A 20,045-nucleotide genomic window follows, 5' to 3' on the forward strand; every position below is an offset into this window, starting at 1 on the left:
TCTGTTTGCCCTTGGTCACATCTGTGGACCCTGCCTCGGGACACGTCCGCAGCACAGGGTCCTCCGCACACGTCCCATCTGAGACAAAAGAAACTGTATACCCTTCCAGTTTACCACCCGTTCCCACAGTGACTCCCCCCTTGCTTACTCGGCCATATAATCTGGAACCCAAGAATATTTGGGGCTCAGACTTTGGACAAAGAGTTTTCTGGGTCTGCCAGCAACAAAGTTTTGGCCACGTCTCAGAGGCTTTCTTGGGAAAACAGTTTTCACTATTTCAAGGTGACCAAGATGTTTTTTAAATCTCATCAAGGAGACCAAAATATTACTAATATTAGATAATGTGTAACCTAATATGCCATAAGATTTTACAGCAAGACAAAAAAAAAAAAGTAGTGACCTGTTTGTTGTCTTGAAGAACTATATCCAAGAATAAAAACTTGACATTATTTTTTCAAATGAAAATGGTACTCTAACTTGCCATCACATGGCCGGGACCATAACTTTGTCTATACCTTAACATCAACCTCCTTATGGTGTCCCTCTTTACTCCACAGTAAATCTTCTTCTTTCTTCCTAGAAAATGCACCAGTTAGTAAATAGCAAGGTCAACAAATTGACATTTCTTCCATGTTATGAGCTTAATTTTATTACAAGAAAATTTGGTTACCCAAGATTTAATATCTCATGGCTGAAGGAACAATTTTTTTTAAACTTTAATTCTGAAATGTCCTAAATTTTTTTTTTTAAATACAGAAAATGATAGTTACCCATCTCTCAGCTACAACGGCTGCTAGCATTCTTATTTCCTTTAGCACCCTCTTTTTAAAAACTTTTCACTTCTGAAGTCTTCTAATTCACAAAAGTAGAGAGGAGAGCATGGAAAATTTCCATCCCCTAGGTGTAACGATTATCAACATCTCTGTAATGATGTTTCATCTAACCACCATCCACACACTCCACAGACTCTACTTTTGCTTCCTTGAGTAACTTAAAGAAAATTTGTAAGATAACTTCTAAGTGTCTGAACATGCAAAACTGAGATCCAGGACCTGTGGCAAAGTAAATGAGAAGAAGCCCTCTGAAGTAACACCTAAAACACATTAAGAGCTTTCTCTCACCACCTTAACTATAACAATATCTGAGACGCCACAAGTTAAGTTACTTATTCCATAGCTGGAGCTTAACACCCTGAGGAACAGCCAGTAACATTTCTTCAGAACACCTCTCATCCATGTTCACTTTTGTGGGGAGGATATGGTTAAAGCATCTCTAAGTTTGCTCTGTGTTTGAATATCCTCAAACAGTGGAAAACAACTGAGCTTCTCGGTCTGTGTGCCAAGCAGAAGGAAGCTTAAGATGTGTGTCTACTTTGTCTATCTGTGCTATTTGCTTATCCATCTGCTTTGCATTTGCTTATCTGGAACATATCTTCCTACTCATGGGGAAATTCCTGCTTTGTTCTTAAAATTAAAGATAACTCCTCAAGGAAAACATGAACCTTCCCCTGGTGTTCGATGGATAGTTTAACTTCAAATGGCCCCTTTACCTGTTAAACAGCTTATAAAAAATAAACTCCGGCTCTGGCAGAGTTTTGGGTCAGAGACTTTTGCTTTCTGACTTTGTGTCATAGGTTTTTTTCTTCCTGCACCGATTCTTTGCTGGACAAAGAATAACTGCCATATCTGGTGTCATCCACACAATTTGTACATACATCAGTCACTACAACAGTTTCCAGATATTTCTGACAACTACTGGGGTTGTTCTGTAAGGTTGTTCTTAACCTACTGAGGTTAAGAATTCAAGGATCCTATGCTGAAGCAAATTCTTTAGGCTTTTATTCCTTCATTCCTAAAAGCTATAGGAAAAAAGAAATGCAGAAAGAAGTTGTATTGTAGTTTAAATTGCAGTAGACCAAGGTAATGTTTACCTATTCTGGAATAAAAATAACTAGAAATTAAGAAGAAAAAATATGAGCAAAATGTTAAAAGAAAAAAAAAAAGGGCAAGTGCTTCCATGTTCCGGGTAAGCAGACAAGTGTTATTTAGAACAGAACACGTTCTTCTCCCCACTCCAAAGAGTTACCAACTGCCTGTGGCTACAGCTGTGGGAAATGATGATGAAAGCGTTGGGTGACACACTTATGGACTGCAATTTATACTGGCCTTGGTCAATGTGGTAAGCAGAATAAACAACCAAGGTGTCATGGTTAGGGACAGGTGTCAACTTGGCCAAGTTGTGGTACCTGTTCATCTGATTGAGCAAGCGCTGGCCTGTCTGTTGCAATGAGGACATTTCATAGGATTAGGTCATAATCACGTCAGCTACATCCACAGCTGATTCCATTTGTAATCAGCCAAAGGGGAGTGTCTTCTGCAATTAGTGATGCTAAATCCAATCATGGGAAGCCTTTTAAGGAGGACTCAGAGGAGACAGTTCCTATTCCTGCTTTGGCTGGTGAGCCTCTCCTGTGGAGTTCGTCCAGGCCATCCATTGGAGTCATCGGCTTCGCAGCCTGCCCTGTGGATTTTGGACTCTGCGTTCCTACGGTCACGTGAGACACTTTCATAAATTTTATATTTGCAAGTGTTCCCTGTTGGTTCTGTTTCTCTAGAGAACCCTAACTAATACATCTTGGTACCAGGAGTGGTTCTTAAGGAACAGAATCTTAAAAATGGGTTTTTATGAATGGTTTTCTACTCTGACTGGGCTCAGAGACACTAAGGACTCTGATTCCCGTAATCAGAATGACACTCCCAATCCATGGACTGAGTTGGCAAAGGAGATAGTCAAAATATCATCATTCGATTCTCCTAATGCTTCGCTTGTACGAAGCCAGACTCTGGGGGATGTTTTTGACACCTTTACAGAGTTTTGTAGGAATAAGAGTTATAGAGATGTTGGTTGGTTATTGTTAGATACACTGTCTACATTAAAGGGTGAAAGGGATGGGCTTAAGGCTTCAAACAAGAAGCTTAAGTGCCGTCTGAAAGATGTAGAGGTTTCTATGAGTATCCTGAAGGAAAATTTTATTTCCTGTAGCCGTAGACTTGAGATCTCTGAAAATCAGATTCAGAATCTTATTGTTAGAGTAGCAACTTTACAACGTAAACTGAAATCTCAGTCTTGCATGGTGTCTGCCGTTAAAGTGAGGGCATTGATTGGAAAGGAGTGGGACCCTGAAAAATGGGGTGGTGACATATGGATTGATAATGATGTTGGGGGTGAGGTTGAAACCCTAGACCATGCTGAGCCTTCTTTAGATAACTCTGTAATAGTCTGCCCTGAGGACATAGCTGCCCCACCTCCAGCCTGCCTTGAGGAATTGGCCACCCAACCTCCCCCTGAAGGGATTAGCCCTAAAGTTATTAATCCTGTTTCACCAGATGAAACTGCAAATGAAAGCCCTGAAGCAAATAGCTTAGAAGATATTTCTAATTCTTTTCATGACCCACCCCCACCACCCCTCATTTCTTCTAGACCTATAACTAGACTAAAGTCCCAACAGGCCCCTAAAGGTGAGGTACAAAGTATCACACATGAGGAGGTACGTTATACTCCAAAAGAACTGTGTGAGTTTTCCAATTTATATAGACAGAAATCAGGGGAATATGTGTGGCAATGGATTTTAAGAGTGTGGGATAATGGTGGGAGGAATATAAGGCTGGATCAGGCTGAATTTATTGATATAGGCCCACTAAGCAGAGATTCTGCATTCAATGTTATAGCTAGAGCAGTTAGAAAAGGTGTTAATAGCTTGTTTGGGTGGTTGGTTGAAACATGGATCAAAAGGTGGCCAACATTACCTGAGGTTGAAATGCCAGAACTGCCCTGGTATAATGTAGATGAGGGGATCCAGAGGCTTAGAGAGATTGGGATGTTAGAGTGGATTTATCATGCAAAGCCTGCTCTTACACCCCAGGAATGTCCAGAGGATGCACCTTTTACCAGAACAGTGAGAAATAAGTTTGTGAGACTAGCACCATCATCCCTCAAAAGCTCTGTGGTTGCACTTCTCTGTAGGTCAGATATTACTGTAGGAACTGCTGTCACTGAGCTGGAATCCTTAAACACAATGGGGATGACAGGATCCCGAGTTGGCAGAAGCCAGGTGGCAGCACTTAATCACCAAAGACAGGGTAGACGTGGGTATTATAATAGACAACAAACTCAAAGGAGGCATCAAAATTATATGACACGCAGAGATTTGTGGCATTGGCTAGTAAATCATGGGGTGCCTAGAAATACAATAGAAGGGCAGCCTACTAAATTCTTGTTGGAGCTGTATAAACAAAAGAGTTCTAGGTCAAGGGAACAGAAGTCTAACCTGAATTACAAAAACACAGAGTCACGGCCCCTTAACCAATTTCCAGACTTGAAACAGTTTACAGACCCTGAGCCCCTTGAATGAAGGGGAGGCCAGGTCCCTATGGGGAAGAAACCTGTTACACTGCCATAAATTTATACTGTTAACCTTCCTCTAAGTCTTCCCCAAGGAGACCGACGGCCTTTTACCAGGGTAACTGTGCATTGGGGAAAAGGAAATGATCAGATATTTCGGGGATTATTAGACACTGGTTCAGAAGTTACATTAATTCCAGGGGACCCAAAACGTCACTCTGGACCACCAGTCAGAGTGGGGGCTTATGGAGGCCAGGTGATCAATGGAGTTTTAGCTCAGGTCCGTCTTACAGTGGGTCCAGTGGGCCCCCGGACCCATCCTGTAGTTATTTCCCCAGTTCCGGAATGTATAATTGGCATAGACATACTGAGCAACTGGCAGAATCCCCACGTTGGTTCTCTAACTCGTGCAGTGAGAGCTATTATGGTGGGAAAGGCCAAGTAGAAGCCACTAGAACTGCCCCTACCAAGTAAAATAGTAAATCAAAAGCAATACCGTATTCCTGGAGGGATTGCAGAGATTACTGCCACTCTTAAGGACTTGAAAGATGCAGGGGTGGTGATTCCCACCACATCCCCATTCAACTCTCCTATTTGGCCTGTGTAGAAAACAGATGGGTCTTGGAGAATGACAGTGGATTATCGTAAACTCAACCAGGTGGTAACTCCAATTGCAGCTGCTGTTCCAGATGTAGTATCATTGCTTGAGCAAATCAATACATCCCCTGGTACCTGGTATGCAGCTATTGATCTGGCAAATGCTTTTTTCTCAATAGCTATTAGTAAGGACCACCAGAAACAGTTTGCTTTCAGCTGGCAAGGTCAGCAATATACTTTCACTGTCATACCTCAGGGGTATATCAACTCTCCAGCCCTATGTCATAATCCTGTTCGCAGAGACCTTGATCGTTTCTCCCTCCCACAAGACATCACACTGGTCCATTATATTGATGATATCATGTTGATTGGACCTAGTGAGCAAGAAGTAGCAACTACTCTAGATTTACTGGTAAGGCATTTGCGTGTCAGAGGATGGGAGATAAATCCAACAAAAATACAGGGGCCTTCCACCTCAGTAAAATTTCTAGGTGTCCAGTGGTGTGGGGCATGTCGAGATATCCCTTCTAAGGTGAAGGATAAATTGCTGCATCTGGCCCCTCCCACAACCAAAAAAGAGGCACAACGCCTAGTGGGTCTTTTTGGATTTTGGCGACAACATATTCCTCATTTGGGTGTGCTACTCCAGCCCATTTACCGAGTGACCAGAAAAGCTGCTAATTTTGAGTGGGGACCTGAACAAGAGGAGGCTCTGCGACAGGTCCAGGCTGCTGTGCAAGCTGCTCTGCCACTTGGGCCATATGATCCAGCAGATCCAATGGTGCTGGAAGTGTCAGTGGCAAATAGAGATGCTGTCTGGAGCCTTTGGCAGGCCCCTATAGGAGAATCACAACGCAGACCCTTAGGATTTTGGAGCAAAGCCTTACCATCTGCTGCAGATAACTACTCTCCTTTTGAGAAACAGCTTTTGGCCTGCTACTGGGCCTTAGTAGAGACTGAACGCTTAACCATGGGCCACCAAGTTAGGTCATGATCACGTCAGCTACATCCACAGCTGATTCCATTTGTAATCAGCCAAAGGGGCGTGTCTTCTGCAATTAGTGATGCTAAATCCAATCATGGGAAGCCTTTTAAGGAGGACTCAGAGGAGACAGTTCCTATTCCTGCTTTGGCTGGTGAGCCTCTCCTGTGGAGTTCGTCCAGGCCATCCATTGGAGTCATCGGCTTCGCAGCCTGCCCTGTGGATTTTGGACTCTGCGTTCCTACGGTCACGTGAGACACTTTCATAAATTTTATATTTGCAAGTGTTCCCTGTTGGTTCTGTTTCTCTAGAGAACCCTAACTAATACACAAGGTAAGAGGTCAAATGTTACAAGCTACAAAATAAAAATAAAATTAAATATCCACATATTTAAAGCCTAGCTTTAATATCCTGATCTGCTTGGTGCCAATTCCATACTACTTTTCCAATATCCTTACTTGTGCACCACTTTCTACCCCACCACCAGTCCTAGCTATCAAATTAGAAAATGATACAATTAAGGTGATAGATTCTATAGTATTAACTAATTTTAAGGCATCTAAGTCCTCTTGAAGACCTAAAAAGCTAAAAGAATGATTATCAAACATGATTTTGCAATATCCAGGATGTTTTCAATTAATTCGATATATTGCAAGACTTTTGAAATACATTTCAAAGTGAACAAAATTCGATTAAAACACAGGAATTTCTAATTACATCGAAAAGGTGAGAAAAAAATGTTTTATATTACAGGTTGTTCCTATCCCCCAAATTAGGGTAATAATAGGTACTTTACTGGTTCTACATTAAATTATTGGGCAAGTTGGAGGGAATTAGAGGATACTGTAAAAAACAAGTACAGGAAGTCAACTTCTAAATGTCAAAAATTACGACCATATATTTGAATAATAAATTATTTAATTTTAATCTAATCATTTGAAATTTTTTTCTACAAATATTACTATCGTTAGTCACTGAACACTATGCCCTATATTTGCTTCATCGCTTTCCCTTCAGAGCCCCAGTTCCCAAACCTCCAACTTGGTTCAAAGACATAGTCCCCCTACTTTCCCAAAGGGGAGTAAAATTTCTATCTATGGAAAAGAGCCATTTCTGAAATTATGGTCATTAATTAGCTACGATGCTGGTGAAAGAGCTATTCTGGTCAACAGCTCTTTAAATGAAAGAAAAATTATCCTGGGCAAAAACAAATCATTTTGTTGGGAACTCTTTTTACTCTCAAGCACACAGGAATGTATTGATAAATATTTCAATTAATTTTAAAATATTTCATTTATTTTTAGACACTATACATTCCTAACCATATATCCCAAATATATGCCCCTAAAAGTAGAAACTTTGAAACTATAGAAAAGTTGAAACCTATATTCAAACTTCCAAAGAAATAAAATAAGGTGGACTCTCAGGAACTGAGCAATACCCTGAAGGGAAAATAAAGTGAGAAATGTAGAAAATCTAGGTCTATGAGAAATGGATGGGAGTGAAAAAACTTCAAAAATAAAATATATTAAAACTAATTAAGAAGTATGCAATGGTTGTAAAACAAATGCAAGAATTGTGGCATCTTCCTAAGTTATCACCCAAAATCAATAACAAGTTGCCTCAAGGTCTCTTAGCTAGAACAAACTGAAACTAAAAATTTCAGAAGTTACTGAGAAATGGCAAGCAGTGGGGCTTGAAACAAGTAAGATAAGCTAACTATATTTTCATAACAAGAATGGACCTCTTCTGAAGTTTAAGTATGTACATACCCCTCAGGTATGTTTATAATTCTCCCATTCCCAACCAATAATTCCTTCTTTTTCACCACCAATCACCATCCCTAGACATTCAGTAATCAAACTCTGGGGAGAAACAGGGAAATATACCTAAATATGTCATTCAATTGACTTCTAAAGCTGTCTTTGTTTTTATAAGTGCAAATTTTGAGAAATATATATGATGGCTAGATTAGCAATTAAGATAAATATTTTAAAACACAGTATTCTTTATTAGATTATTTAAAGTAAATAATAGCTCTAATTTTTTTTTTTAATTTGATTATTTTCTGGTTATGGGCCTTTAAGGAAACTACACTTGCGTGGACGCTTTTAGCATCAAGAAATACATAAAATAGAATTCTAGTGTATAGACAGACATGTAATTTGGTGGCAAGATAGTAGGTATTTCCTGAGTTCCTACTAAGGGTTCTGATTGTTAGCTATTTTGGGGAGAAACATAGTATCTTTATGCTCAAAAAGTTTTCAGTTTCATCAGAGAAACAATACACACACACATAAAGCAAAAATAATTCAAATATCTAATTGAAAACTGAGCAAATCCCTCCTTTTACTAAACTCTGTTAGAGATCTGCATTAAGTTTAAAATATAATCCTAATGTAACAAAAGGATATCTTGTTTTACTTTTATTTTTGCTTTCACCAGTAAAATGTTTATCATAAAATCTAAGGATACTCTATAGACGTGAATGGTCCACCCAAAGACATTAATTACATCAGTGTATCGGATAATGTTACTGTATTTACCTTCTAAATTTTAAAATTCTAAGCAGAAGTACCACAACAATAAAACAATACACTAACTCTGTTGCAGAATAAACCAAATTAAAACAGGACTCAGATCAGCTTTTCTTTGTAGTTCTTATGGTCAAGCTATTGGTAGAGGGAGACACCCCTAAAATGCTATAGTTTTATGAATGCTAGGGTATCATTTTTTCAAAAGAGTATGTCAGTGCTAATCTATTTCAGTTTGAAAATTTTATAGTTCTACTCCCTTCCCCAAAACAAATGTAGAAAATAAGGCCCATGTTTCCATTTTACAATTAATCGGAGCTTACCTTTGTGCAGTTTTCAGATGAAGATAATGGTTTTCAGCCCAAGACAAGAAATTCACCCCACTATAGCTTGGACAAATAGTTAATTTGCATCCACCAGAAATGCCCAGTTTGAATTCCCTTAGTTCTGTGCTCTCTTTGTCATGAGACCAGTGTGGAAAAACAAACTACCTAAGTTGCCTTCAACCTGGGCAGTGACCCATTTTAAGATCAAATAAAATAGGGCTCAAGGGTTCTTTGGGCCTCAACCTGGGGCTACTTTCAGCTTGGAAATTGTCACATTCTAAGATCTAACAGATAAAATTAGTCTAGGTGTGCTGGTTTGAAATGATGTATGTAACCTAGAAAAACCACGTTTTAATCCTAATCCCATTTTGTAAAGGCAGCCACTTCTTATCCTTATTCAGCACTGCATGTTTGAAAATGTAATTAGATCATCCCCCTGGAGATGTGATTTAATCAAGAGTGGACATTAGGCTGGATTAGGTGGAGGCGTGTCTCTGCCCATTTGGGTGGGTCTTGATTAGTTTACTGGACTCCTGTAAAAGAGGAAACATTTTGGAGAGAGACTCAGAGAGAGCAGAGCAGAACAACATAGCCATGAGAAGGAGAGTTCACCAGCCAGTGACCTTTGGAGGTGAAGAAGGAAAATGCCTCCCAGGGAGCTTCATGAAACAGGAAGCCAGGAGAAGAAGTCAGCAGATGATGTGTTCACCATGTGCCCTTCCAGATGAGAGAGAACCCTGACCATGTTCACCATGTGCCTTTCGAGACGAGAGAGCAACTCCGACTGTGTTCACTATGTGCCCTTCCACTTGAGAAACAAATTCTGAACTTCACTGGCCCTTGTGAATCAAGGTATCCTTCCCTGGATGCCTTAGATTAGACATTTCTATAGACTTGCTTTAATTGGGACATTTTCTTGGCCTTAGATTTGTAAACTAGCAACTTATTAAATTCCCCTTTTTCAAAGCCATTCTGTTTCTGGTATATTGCACTCCGGCAGCTAGCAAACTAGAACATTAGGGCTGTTTAAGCTTGTTTCTAGGCCAGAGGGAAAAAAAAAACTTCTCAAGGACACTTCCCAATTCAGCTCATAAAGCTGGGAGACATTGACAGAGATTCAGAGGCCGGAACGCTTATTTCTATACCCCCAGAATCTAGTGCAATAACTGACATATAACAGCCTCTCAGATCTGGAACTGAGAAAAGAACAGAGCAGGAGAGGGTAAAGCAGATGTTCTCCCTAGGAGTTTGCCAGGAATAGTGTTGTGTGTGTTTTGCCTTGGGAATAAGGCAGACAGAGGAAAGGCAACTGAGCAGAGAAAAACAATGGGCAGAGGTCCTGATCTGCTCCACACTCACTGTGACCCTGGTATAGAAGAAAGGTACTAAAGAAATTTGATAAGGAATTAGATGGTTATTATTTAAAAATAAATTTGCCTACGTTTTCCACAACAGTGTTTAGGAAAAAGAATAAGGACTTAAAATAGAAAATAACAGGGAATAAAGGCTTATAAAATTAATATTTTTAATTACTATTGTGTGATAACAAAAATCAATAAACAATATTTGTGCTCTCACTGTAAGGGGTCTTTCTCCTCTGACTTGAACTTCCAACAATACAAGGGCAACGGGTACAGAGGCCATCAGATCTACCCCTTTATTCTTTTTTTTGCAGGGCAGACATCAGAAAGCAAATCTGGGTCTCCCACATGGCAGGCAAGAAATCTGCCGCTGAGCCACCTTCGCAACACCCATTCCCTTATTCTTATAGGTCATTAAGGGTCAAAATATTTATGAAACAGTAATGTCGTTGCCTTATTAGACATCTTTGTTCTAGGTTTGAAGCGCAGATTTTTCCAAGGAAATCCTCTAATACCTTTTCTCTATTAAATCCATTTTTTTCTATTAAATCTTTTTCTCTATTAAATAGTTTTCTCCCTCTCCTCCCCATTCCTCTAGCCCCTTCCCCTAACTTTCCCCTCTTTTCTTTCTTTTCCTCACACTCCCTTGTTTGTGCCACAGAGTAGCATCAGAAAAACAAGGACACTGCTTAAGCTGAGCCCAAGTTCAGATTCCAATTCTAGAATTCACTAAGTCTAATTCACTAAGTCTATTATATATACTTTATTCCAATTTCCACACTAAATTCAGAGACTAAATTAGACAAGAGTTCACTGATAAGACAACAAAAGTTTTACTAGTACTAATCTACTAGAGTATCTGAAAGCACCAGTGAACCAGTATTTAGGTTCTGTATAAGCATGTAATTAAAATGTAACCCAGTAAACAAGCAATATTTTGGATTAGTTCCAGAATCATAAGGCAGTGGGAAAGTTCTGAGGCATTTACGATTGTATTAACTTTCTTCAGGGCAAAACTTATGTTTTAAAACTTGTTATGCTGGATGCCTTATTGTACTTTCATAAGCACTTACAGTCAGCTGAGTGAGCTTCTTGCCAAGCCACTGTAAAAAGGGAAGAGAGCTCCTACGACCACCAGAAATTAAGGGTATTACCCTTTCCAATTTTTTCAGATTCCTGAAAGATGATCAAATAAATTCAAAACATCATCTTAAAAGTGTAGGTCCCCTCAGTGCATAGGAAATTAGCCAGATGTTCTCTCAAAAGTTTTTACCTGTTTTACATAAGTCACTAAATCCAGAAAAGTAATACAAACCCATAACTTAATAAGAAAACAATTAGCTCAAGGCAGGTAGTAAAGAAACAGCAGAAATAATTTATTTTAGACTGTTATATAAGTTACCTTTCAAGTTTCATTATACAGCAGCCATACCTTCCTTCTTCACACAGCCAAAACGAACTTCAGTTCAAGTCCTTCAGGTTTTCTCTTCATTTGTATATGTGATCCACCTGTTACACTTTTTTCTTCCCCAGGGTAATTTCAAGTTACCTCCTCTGACACCTGGGATTACATAAAGTTCCCTTGCTATCTGTTCTCAAGTCTCCTGTTCTGGTAACCTTCACTCATGCTAGATATTGTACCAAGAGAGCATTTGCAGGGCCCAGAACAGTGCCTGACAAATAGTAACTGTCAAAAATGATTTTTTTTCCAAGAGAGCATTTGCAGGGCCCAGAACAGTGCCTGACAAATAGTAACTGTCAAAAATGATTTTCTTCAAGACTAAATTCCACACAAGGGCTTCCAATTCTCCCACTACCCCTTTTAATATTCCCCAAACTCACCCTTCCTCAACTCCATGCCTCTTCACAAGCTGGCTTTCCTTGCAGGAATGCTGATCACTGCCTACGCCTCAACTCATTATATATTCATCCCTCAGGTGAGAACCTCGTAAAGCGTCACTGTCATGCTCCTCCCTTCCCCTGTAAAGTATCACAATTATACCCTCTCCTACCCTTCCTCTTGCAAAAGAGTCCCAGGCCTTCAAAAAATGAGTCCTCGTTTATTCCTGCCCATCTTTATCTCTGTACCTCCAGGACCTAGTGCAACGGCTGATACATAATAGGCTCTCGGAGTTGGAACTGAGAAAAGGACAGAGGAGGAGAGGTTGAGGCAGATGTTCTCCCAAAGTCATCAGCTTTTTTCAACCTCTTCTTATCTAGTAAACTTGTATTAAAACCACTGATTTTACAATCATGAACCCTTAAAAAGATTATTGAAGCTCAACTGCGAAGAATTCTGGAAAGAAAGAAACCGTATCAAACTGAGTTGGCCATTTCTGTATCTAAAAGTTGGCTGCATGAAACAAAAGACGCAAGAAAAGTTTTAGTTAACTAAAATAACTGAACATAAGGTAGCGGAAAGACGATTACACAAGTCCCAGGGACCCTAACCTACTTGGCACAGGGTCTTGAAAGTATTTAGAAGTTGTATTAGTGCGTGGAAATCAGCCCTCCCTCATTCCTTTGAAAATTTTAACGTCGGTTTTGCGTCCAGGTTCTCACGCAAGTTTTACTCATCTTTTGCTACTCCCCCGTTCGAGCACCAACCTAGGCTCTATTATCGCGACTGCCAACAGTTAACGCCTCCTTCAACTCAAAACCTCGGTCCGCGGCGTCCAGCTGCTGCCTTCCCACGTCCGGGAGGCAGTCAGGGCGAGGGGCCGACTGGAATTCTTTGGAGGCAGCGCTGAAGTCCCTCCCTGGGGACAGTCGAGACCTCCAAGCCGTGCCACAACACTCTGCAGGCGCAGCGCGGCTGCGCAGCGCAGGAAGTCGACGCGGCGACTTTCCCCTTCCGCTCTGCGCGTCCCGCTTCCGCTTCCGGACAGCTCCCGCTTCCGGACCGCTCCCTTCCCGCGCTCCCCCGCACCCAGCCCACGGACGTCCCTGACCCGGAAGTCGCGCCCCCGCCGGAAGGCCCCTCGCCCCGCGCCCGGAGCCGTTTCCTGCTGGTGGGTCGCGAGCGTCCCGGCCTGATGTGCTGTGGTGTGATTTCTTTGCGTCTTTATTGCACAGGCATTGCACCTTCGGTTTTGCGTAACCGGCTTAGGGCCGGTGAAGGGACACCTCTGAACCCGGGTTCTTTCCGTGCTCGGACGTAAACGAGGGGACTTGGGGAAAGGGAGTAGGAGAGAAAGCCAGATTAAGGGGCTATCACGAGGGGAGAGAAGATACCGAAGGCTGTCCCCTGTTAGACATCTGTGGTGGTGAGTGAGGAGGGGTGTTTTAACTTAAAAATGTTTTACCTGATATTCAGTGTAAGTCCTGTGTGCGACGTGCTCTTTATAAAAACCAGCAAGCTTAACATTGTGTGCCAGTATTTGTTCTGTGGCCCACAGAGGAAGTGCTTTGGAAGACATCTGAAAGGGGCGGTGGTTTGTCTAAGTGGAGGCTGACTGTAGGTCTTAGGGTGTGGGAGGGTTTGAAAAAGGAAAGGGAATAATCTAGGGGGAGGAACGGAATGTTGCAAAGCACTGGTGCAGGGATGATAGCCATATTTTAGAGTACAGAGATATGTGTGATAGGAAGGGGAGAAATGGAAATCAAGTTTGGACTGGTAGGGAGAAGTCATTTTTTTAAAAACATTTGAGTACCACTAAACATGTAATGGACAACCTAAGCAGTTACACTGCTGAGCAGAGTAAGTTGTACAGTTAAAGGTGATTTGGGAGAATTAATCTATCAGCAGGATGGTGACAGTGACAAATGTAATTATGCTAAAGTTCTGTATGTGGATATTTGGTATGGCAACCTTCCGAGGTTGCAAGTGTCTGTAGCTGAGAGGCTTGAACTTTGGACATTGTTTCATACATCCCTGATAAAATCTGTTAGGGTTCTCCAGAGAAACAGAACTGACAGGTACACGTGTATATAGAGAGATTTATTATATAAATATCGGCTCGTTCCATGTAGGGATTGACAAATCTGAATTCTGTTGGGGAGGCCACAAGCTGGAAACTCCAATGAAGGTGAAATTGTATTTTACAGGAGAAAACATAAATTTATTCTGAAGCGAAGCACAAATTCTTTCTGACTTCTGAAATCTACGGTTCAGTCTTTAAGTTCTGCAGCTAATTGGATGAGGAGATGCCCCTCATTGTCCAGGTCAATCATTGTACATTGTAAATGTAATCAGCTATCGATGCTATCAACCAACGTTAGATGCATATCCAGCTACAAAATACCTTGCCATCAGGCTTTTGCTTCCTTGACCAAACAACTGGGCATCATAACCTAGCCAAAATAGCACATGAAATTAACCACCACAGTATCTTCTTTGTATCTACCAAAAAAATATCTACCAAAGTGTATCATTTGGAAATTCTCTCAAGAACGTAGTTACTTGCCAGGTCTCAAAGAATTTACAAACAAGTGGAGATAAAATATGTAGTTACACAAGACTTCTCAAAAGAGGTCGAAAGCATTTTATGAATTTGGAGATTGGGGAAGAAGCATGGCAGTTGGTGAAGATTCAAGGAAGTCAACACAAAGGAAGGCATTCATTTACAGTACTATGACTGCAATACCTAAACACATAAAACAGCTTTGCTTTTCTCTACTCCCACTTAAGTAGTGCCTATTCACTCACAGCCATGAAAGTGTAACTGGAACAGATGGAAATTTGTAATGAGGTGTTGAGTTGTTAGGTAGTGGACTAAAATAATGAATTCTATTTAATTTGTTTTCATTTCTTAGGCAGTTCTTGTCGTATCCCTATGTATACATTCGTAATTAGCCCTGATATGTTGGAATCAACTTGGTGACTAAACCATAAACAGACGATATTTTGACATTTTAGTGTTCTGAGAGAAGAGAAAGGTGGAAAGCAGGGAGGGCTGAGACCAAAATATCTGGCACTTGCTCCCTATAACCTGTAGACAAATGTTCCCTGTAACCTGTAGACAAATTGTAGACAAAATATTTTCTATCCCAAGCCTTCCTCTCTCAGTTTTTCTTTTCCAGTAATATTCTGATTGCTCAGCTATCTGTATGACATTTCAGTGTATTTACCCATGAAGCTCAGTATAAAAATACTTTTTACTGGAAAATCCACAGTACTAAACTACAAACTATAGATCAATGCACTGTAATATTAGCATCGCAATACCTAGCTACCCTTTAACTGCTGGCCCTACAATAAAATATCACCATTTATGTTTCTTTAACGTTTGAATTTTCATAAAATACATATCCAATTATAAATTTGTTTCCCTATCCCATTTGCGTCATTTAACTGCTAACATTAAGCATTCTTTCCTTTCCTTACCCATATTCAGTTATAATTGTATTCCCCTATCCCACTTGAGTCATTGTTAAATTGTTTACATTGTTAAACCTTTTTTCTCCCTTACCCATATTATGTTCTGCAGTCAGAACTTTTCAATATCCACTCTTCCTGACAGATTAACTCAAAGTAGCTTTCAATCTTGAGGCATGTAATATTTTCTTTTCCATATCACACTTCATTATAATTTTTTTTTTTTTGCCTTTTATAACAATTCCAAAAGAATTTGTTAACCTCAAAATGTATTTTTAACCCTACATTTTGTCTGGGCAGGACATCTATCTGTCCATCCCGTTTGGGAAGAGTTGAATTGCAAAAGAACCCAATTTGAAGGGCAAAAGTGGATACACATGAGTTCCGAGTAGACCACATTAACCTCATCCAATGCGATGCTTAGGGTTAATTCTGAGTTCTGAGCCAAGCCTTAGAAAAACATTTCCAGCAGTCTGTGCAGGGTTTGTTCTTATCCATCCTTGGTAATTATTTCACTTGTAGGAAGTTTAAATTCTTCTGCAGCAAACTTTTAAGTCTGCTGCAAAAGGGGTGCTTTCAAGAACACTGAGTACTTTGTAGGACAGCTGCCGGTGTGACGTCAGTGAAATTAAGAAAGAAACCTTCGACTTGGGGGAGCAGCCCACCAGCTTATTCTTTATCTTTTGACTTTAACCGAAGTTTAATTTCTGTATTTTAACTTTATAATTTTTCCATAGAGTCATTTAAGTTTATGCAACCATATTTATTAATTTTTTGTTTTATGTCTTCTGGACTTACACTGTAAGATAATTTAAAATATTCTCCCTTATTTTTAGTAGTTCTTTTATGGCTTCATTTTAGTATAAAGTGTGAGATAGAGACTCAACTGCTTTGAGACATTTTCTTTATCATATACTAAATTCCGTTATAAGTTAGGCCAATATCTGCCTTTATTCTGTTTTATCCATGTGTTTATTCACAGATCTGCTTTAAATATCATAGCTTACAATAAATTTCAATATAGATAGGGCTAGTCTTTCAGTATTTTTTAAAGTTTTCCTAGCATTCCTTGTTATTCTATATGAAATTTAGAATTCCTTATTTTGTTAAAAAATATTTTGATATTTTTATTGGGATGGCATATAGGCCAAGTTAGGGAGAACTTATAGTTTTATAATATTGAGTTTTCCTATCCGAAATATAACATATTCTCCACCCATGTAAATATTCTTTTGTGTTGAACATTTCAATGATTTTTTTCAAATATAACTTGACATTTACATCTTAAATTTAATCCAAGATATTTTATCTTTTTTATTATTGATATTGTGAATAGGGCTTTACTTTGACTAGTTTTTTATATTATTGTAACTAATGGCTTAGATATCTTAGTACTAGTATTTTTATCAGATCCACTCACAAAATTCTCTTATTAGTTATAGTTATAATAAGATCATTCTGGGTTTCTATTAAGCAACAGTGCTATATGAAAAAGTAGATATTGCTTAATTCCTAATTTTTATACTTATTTATTTCTCTTTACTCATAGTAATGAATAGTAATTTTGGACAATACTAAGTAAGTTGTCATAGCCACACAACTTGTTCTGTTTTAGCCTTGAGCAAGAATGTACTGTTTTCACGTTAAGTAAGGTGCTGATGTTGGGACTGAGATGGATATAATTATCCTTTTTAGGGAGTATACAACTATTCCTATTTTATGAGAGTTTTTATAGAGTTTTATAAGTTTTATAGTTTTTATCCAAATGAATGTTGGCTTTTAAAACAATTAGTCTTCTGTATCTTTTCCTTAGAGCTGTTAATATAATTAATTATAAAAATAAGTTTCCTAATACGAACATTTTCTTAATTCCTGGAATAAAAATATCACTTGGTCTTTGCATTATTTTTTGATGGGCTTCTGTGTTCTATTTGCTCGTATATCTTTTGGATTCTTGCATTGATGTAATATACTATTAATCCCAACATACCTCTCAGAGATATCAGTTTCCCCTGGCAGGTTCCATTGTCAATATCTGTGTTTCTGTGCTTGAAGGTCTTATTTGATCCCTTGAAATGTTGAAGCCCTGTCTGCTCTCACATGCGGCAGATTAGTCATGCTGGGGAATGAACAGTATAACCTGCCAAGAGCCCTAAACCAATGATTACCTGCCTTGAAGGTGAGATGATTCTGAGCCCTATCTTTTACATTCTTTCCCAGAATTTTCCCATGGCATGATACTCCATTTACATACTGTGATAGCTGGTGTACCTCTTATTCTGAAAATTAATTTCAGATTATTTATAATCCATAATGTGTTTTGGACACCAAGAAAATGGCAATACCAATACAAGATTTCATTACATTTTTGTCCATTTTAATCCCTGACAATGATCTTCAATTGACAAATGATGGCAAATGTTAGGAAAATCAAAGGACATTTTTACTAATTTGTATTTCTTCTTTGGTGGCTAGAATTTGGAAGGTAAGTAGGATAATGGCCAACTCTAAAGATCTTCATATCCTAATCCTCAGAATCTGTGAATATGTTACCTTAATTGGCAGGCAGGACTTTGCAGATATGGTTAAGATCTTGAAATGGACAAATTATCCTGGATTCCTCCAGTAGGTCTAATGTAATCACAGGGTACTTATAAAGGAAAGAGGGAGACAGAAGAGTCAGAGAAGAAAACTGATAGTGGAAACAGAGGTCAGAATGATATGGGAAATAGAAGGGAATGGATTGTACTGTACAGCCTCTACAAGGAATTTATTATGTGCCTGGGGTGAAGGCTTACCAGATTTAAGACATAAAATAGAGCACCTGGACTGAGAGGAAAGATTGTTTCCAAAGGGAAAGAGGAGACATTTGGATCCCTGTAAACAGAGAAAATCCTAAGGCTATGAATGCATGCTCAGAAAAAAATGGAAAGGACCCTGCCTTCATCATGGTCTCTTATTCAGGTTTGTTATTAGGATAGGTAAACTCTGAAGGAGAATTCTAGCCATCAGAGTCAATCTGAAAAGACTGAAAAATGTTGTTTTTAGCTACTGGCATTCAAGGAATTCTTTGATAATACTAGCTGGATGCAGACTCAAGGAACAGATGCTCTGGGGTCTAAATTCCAGAGTTAGCACATTCAAGTATAAAAATGTTCACTGTACAACAGAAGATCACAAGGCTTACAGAGAAACTGGAAATGATGATCCATCCAAAGGAGCAAGATAAAACATCAGATACTATCAACATATAATAGCAGACTTTGAACATACCAACAAAGACTTTTTAAAAAGGGATCTTAAGTATGCTCAAAGAATGAAATAAGAACATGGAAAAAGCACTAAAGTAAATCAGGAAAATGACATATATACAAAATGAGAATTTAAATAAAGAAATAGAAATAATAAAAAGGAGCCAAACAGAAATACTGGAGTTGAAGACCGCAATAACTAAAATAAAAAGCTGTCTAGAGGCTCAACAGCAGATTGGAGCTCACAGAAGAATCAGTGAATGTGAAGGTAAGACTATTGAAATTATTCCATCACAGAGACCTGTGGGAAACCATCAACTACAGTAATATATGAATTATAGGTGTCCTGGAAGGAGAAGAAAGAGAAAAGGGGGTAGAAAGATTATTTGAAGAAATAATGGCTGAAAACTTCCCAATCTAATGAAAGATATGAAAATGTACACCAAGAAGCTCAACAAACTGAAAATAAGATAAACTAAAAGATATCACATCCAGACAAATTATAATCAAATAGCGAAAATGAAAGACAATGAGAGACTCCTGGAAACTGCAAGAGAGAAGCAATGCACTACATACAAGGGAGCCAAGGTACTAGATGGCTTCACTGTTGAATTTTACCAAACACACAAAAAATAATTAACACAAACCTTGCTCAAACTCTTACAAAAAATTGAAGAGGAGAGAGCATTGCATAACTCATTCTATGAGGCCAGCATCACCCTAATTACAAAGTCAGAAAAAGATATCATTGAGAAAGAAAATTACAGACCAATATCCTTTATGAATATAAATGCAAAAATCCTCAACCATACCAGCAAACTGAATCCAACAGCACATTAAAAGAATTATACACCATGATCAAGTGCAATTTATCCCAGGAATGCAAGTGTGGCTCACCATAAGAAAATCAATTGATGTTATACAACGTATTGATAGAAGGATGGGGGAAAAAAGGCATGATCATCTTAATTGACATTTAAAAAGACCTTTTGTCGAAATCTAGTAGCTCTGCTTGATAAAAATTCAGAAAATTAGGAAGAGAAGGACACTTCCACAATATGAAAAGAGCATATTGAAAAGACCACATCTGTGTTAGTTTGAAAGCTGCTGGAATGCAGATTACCAGAAATGGAATGGCTTTTATAAAGGGGAATTTAGTTACAAGTTTACAGTTTTAAGGAATGAAAGTGTCCAAATTAAGGCACCAACAAGATGTTACCTTCAGTTAAGTAAGGCCAGTGGATTGGAAACACCTGTCAGCTGAGTAGTCATGTGG

General features: G+C 39.0%; 1 protein-coding gene and 1 pseudogene across 5 annotated transcripts in view; both read right to left on the reverse strand.

The window, feature by feature from the left end:
* ECHDC1 (ethylmalonyl-CoA decarboxylase 1) overlaps nt 1-13,063 on the reverse strand; it is a 53,048-nt gene extending 39,985 nt beyond the window's left edge. Inside the window, exons 1-2 of one of the 5 annotated variants that reach the window (XM_077162843.1) lie at nt 12,809-13,063; nt 11,275-11,377 (exon numbers count right to left, since the gene is read on the reverse strand). The gene's annotated coding sequence lies outside the window, so the exon portion shown is untranslated. Of the gene's footprint in view, nt 1-11,274; nt 11,378-11,603; nt 12,780-12,808 lie in introns of those variants that run through there. The other 4 variants (XM_077162845.1, XM_077162842.1, XM_077162846.1 and 1 more) reach the window with 4 other exon arrangements.
* A 2,859-nt stretch (nt 13,064-15,922) lies between these two features.
* On the reverse strand, nt 15,923-17,636 carry LOC143682537 (ubiquitin-fold modifier 1 pseudogene; annotated as a pseudogene).
* Between the last annotated feature and the right edge of the window lie 2,409 nt (nt 17,637-20,045).

Source organism: Tamandua tetradactyla, chromosome 5 (genome assembly GCF_023851605.1).
Source record: "Tamandua tetradactyla isolate mTamTet1 chromosome 5, mTamTet1.pri, whole genome shotgun sequence".
NCBI classification, from domain to species: domain Eukaryota; kingdom Metazoa; phylum Chordata; class Mammalia; order Pilosa; family Myrmecophagidae; genus Tamandua; species Tamandua tetradactyla.